The following is a 3,451-nucleotide window of genomic DNA, read 5'->3' on the forward strand; positions in this document are numbered from 1 at the left end:
TGAATGTTTGTAGACATTTACAAGCGGTTATGAATAACACAAATGTGCACATTTAGGCCACTGTGCGCTCGCAACGTGCAAGCCGTCTTGTCGAGACTACTTAGCGGCCGGTTAGCATCGCAAATTAACCACCGCGGATTGTATCTTGACAAAACAATACGCAACTGCTTCTTCTCTTGTAACCAAACAACCTCTACACAACAAATGTAGCTCCTACTTTAGGCACTAAAAATAAACAGTAATATGGTAGAAGGTGCACATCTCTTATTAGAAAGGATAGGAAGGAAGGCAAGCAACCACTTTTTCCTGATCATTGTTTCCCTACTCCACAGAGCATTTGCGAGAAGGGGGAGAAGAAGAAAGGAGCTGCCAGCTTCTCGAATTTCAGTGGGCATGACAAACCTTCACCAGAGGTGGTGCCACTGACCCGAGGGGGCTGGGTCGAGTGCACTTCTGTGTCTTTTTGACGTCACTGAGGCACAGAAGTTTAATCTGCCCGTTTGAAGCACACATTTTAGAAAGGAGGAGAAAGCTAAAGAAGTCGCGGACTGACTTTTTTCATACCTGATTGGATTGTAGACAGGCCGGAGATGCATATTTTTGATGGAAAACCCCACTAAAGTGCATTTTCATACAACGGGACCTTTAACAACTATTCAACTGTTCTCCAAACATGCTGCATCCTTTTAGATGTAAAACTAATACATATAATAAAACAAATCCATTGTCAAAATGAATGAAAGGTACCAAAATAACCCACTTTAACGGCACCACTTGATGGAAAAAATTCTTTAATGGCCCCCTACTGATCCTGCATAGCAACTTCCAAGGAGGTGGTCTGAAAATAAATCTTTCCCGACAACCCTTTCTCACTTTACAAACAACAACAGACAAATTGAGTGATGGTCACAGCAGTGTTGTTTTCCCGAATTGCATAAAAGCACAGCGAGCAATCATGACGGGAGGTTTGGTTTAACCATTAAATGCCACAGGCAAAAGGTGGTTGCTTCCATTGTTGCTCTCTGTCAAGCAGCTGCTCCATCTATCAGCGGTACCCCCCCCCCCACCCCCCGCAAACGGACTTCCACCGTATTGCTCTAACATCTGTCTAGCATGCCAAACATCTTAAACAATGATAGATGGAGTGCCTGAATCATGTGGGCACCACACACATCTGTTTCATGATTCACACATGAAGCACACATCTACGCTTCGTCAAGGTGGCGTGTTGAGTGAAAATATTCTGTCAATGAACATCCCTAAGAAAAGGTCTGTCATTAAACAAGAGTGCGATCACACTTCCACAGGTTAGTGTCCCACGTCTGTCAAGAAACATTTGACATCTTCATCTTCTGTCGTGATTTATGAGTGTATTATCCACGAGATGGGAAGCACAAACAAGGCTTGCAAACACCTCGCTGGAATCCAAAGGATGCTGAAAGAGGCGTGCCATCAAAAGGAGCCTTTCCATCACCAGCAGCTTGGAAGGGGGGGACACGGTTCATATTTAGTGAGCGGCTGCTGACGTATGGCAATGACAGGTCAGGTTATTTGGTGAGAAAACAACCCCTATCCTAATTCTTTGCTGTGGGTTACGACATCAGCTGGTGGTAATGAATGAAAATCTGGTCATGTTTGGGAATAAATGTGCAATGGATGATGAAGAAACTTCTCACCCGCACTATTTTGGGACAGCTCTGAGGCTGCCATGCTGAGTCATCTTTCCAGTTGTGGGGATTTCAGGCGGCCCGGGTGAATTCCTTTCACCTCGTTTGGGGGTCGACCCCGTGCCCTTTAGCCCACAAATGCTCGGGTCTACAGGTCATTTACTGTAGCAGTCCATGATGGCTATGCACGGGCCAATAGTCCGTCGCAGTCTACTGGAAAGAGGCCCGTGCGATTCTTTAAACAAGAACCTGTTGTACTGGTTCTTGACCACCACCCTCCATGCTGAACATCTTCTAGGAAGCCTTGAGTGGAACAACCCGTCCCCTGATGCTTCCCTTTCACGCAGATGCATTCAAAGATCCCATGGCCAATGCAGTCAAGAGAGCAAAACAACTCGCCGTCAACTAGCAGCAGGCAACTTGTCGCTGGCATCAGGAAAAGGCCGTAATTAAACAACTCAAGCGCTGGTAATTACCCTACAGTGGCCATAATTACCCCATTCTCGGGGTGATTACAACTCACACAGGGAGGGGACCCACTGCAGTGTCAAGAAAGATGGCAGCATACAAAGAGAGCAAGTGCTCGTCTAATTCTAATACTACAACGCGGATGAAGCTCACACCTTGAAACTTGGCCAAACTATTATGGACTACTGCCACCATTGTTACGGGATCTGTCAGACACAGATCAGTGTGTCTCCTCTCTGTCTCAGCATCTTTGGGAACAAGATGGATGATGCTACCATAAGCACAGTGCTCACTTTGTGTTGTCCGGCATCCCGAGGGCGTGCATGGATCGATGTTGCACGTCCATTCAGCAAAGAATCAAGTCACATTCTCAAAGAGTGCTTAAGAAATCAAGAAAGTCTTTTTTGGGGGGTGGGACCGAGAGTCCATCGAACAAATAACATCCAACAAAAGTACTTGAATGGTGACACAGCTACAGTTTAAAGCCTCAGGAGTTTCATTTTGGCTAAGAGGAAGTGAAAGCTTCTTGCACCTTGCGGCCGTTTGCAGGCATGATGGAGGGTTTGTGTCCCCCGAATGACAGAACAGCATCATTAGCATGCGCTTGGTATTATTTATACGTGCACACTGCTGGATCAGAGCATGACATCTGCTTTGTGTTGAGTGAGCGAGGAAGGCCATTTGAGCCAGGGTGTTGAGCGTGGCTGATTGATATCGCGCATGGCCTAGCGTCCCGGCGGTCCCATTAGCGCCTGCGCGCGCTACACCATACAGTCGCACCTGTCGGCTCTGATGGAGGACACTCTCACCGATGGAAGTGAGGGACAAACTGAACATGCCAAAGTCTTGTGTACGCTTGGCTTTGGTCAAAATTCAGATCGCCTTCCGTTCTCATTGTTGGCTTAATAACATAGCAACAGAGTTGGACTGCTTGCAAGTATTTACATGTTTCCACAGCATGATACCATATCCAGCATGTTGGGCAGAGGCAAGATTTTATTGCTCCCTTTTCCCTGTCGGATGAGTAACATGATATGGGCTTGATTTCCAGACGCAATACAAATAAGATCACCACATAAGTTGTGCTCCTCAGGCCACACTCATATAGGGTGTATACTGTACGTCTCCAGCAAAACCACAGTGGAAGCAGATTTACGATGGCGTCGAACATGCTTTTTGGCTGCTAGCAAGTCTCTCTCCTCTGAATCAATTAGCTTCAAATATGACACACTAATGTGTTTGTTGAGACATAATTGACATTGTCAATCTAATCAGCCCCCCTAAAGGGTTTCCACACACAATGAAGCGGTTTGCAG

Source organism: Leptonotus elevatus, chromosome 17, assembly GCF_054856555.1.
Source record: "Leptonotus elevatus isolate MCC_2025b chromosome 17, RoL_Lele_1.0, whole genome shotgun sequence".
NCBI classification, from domain to species: domain Eukaryota; kingdom Metazoa; phylum Chordata; class Actinopteri; order Syngnathiformes; family Syngnathidae; genus Leptonotus; species Leptonotus elevatus.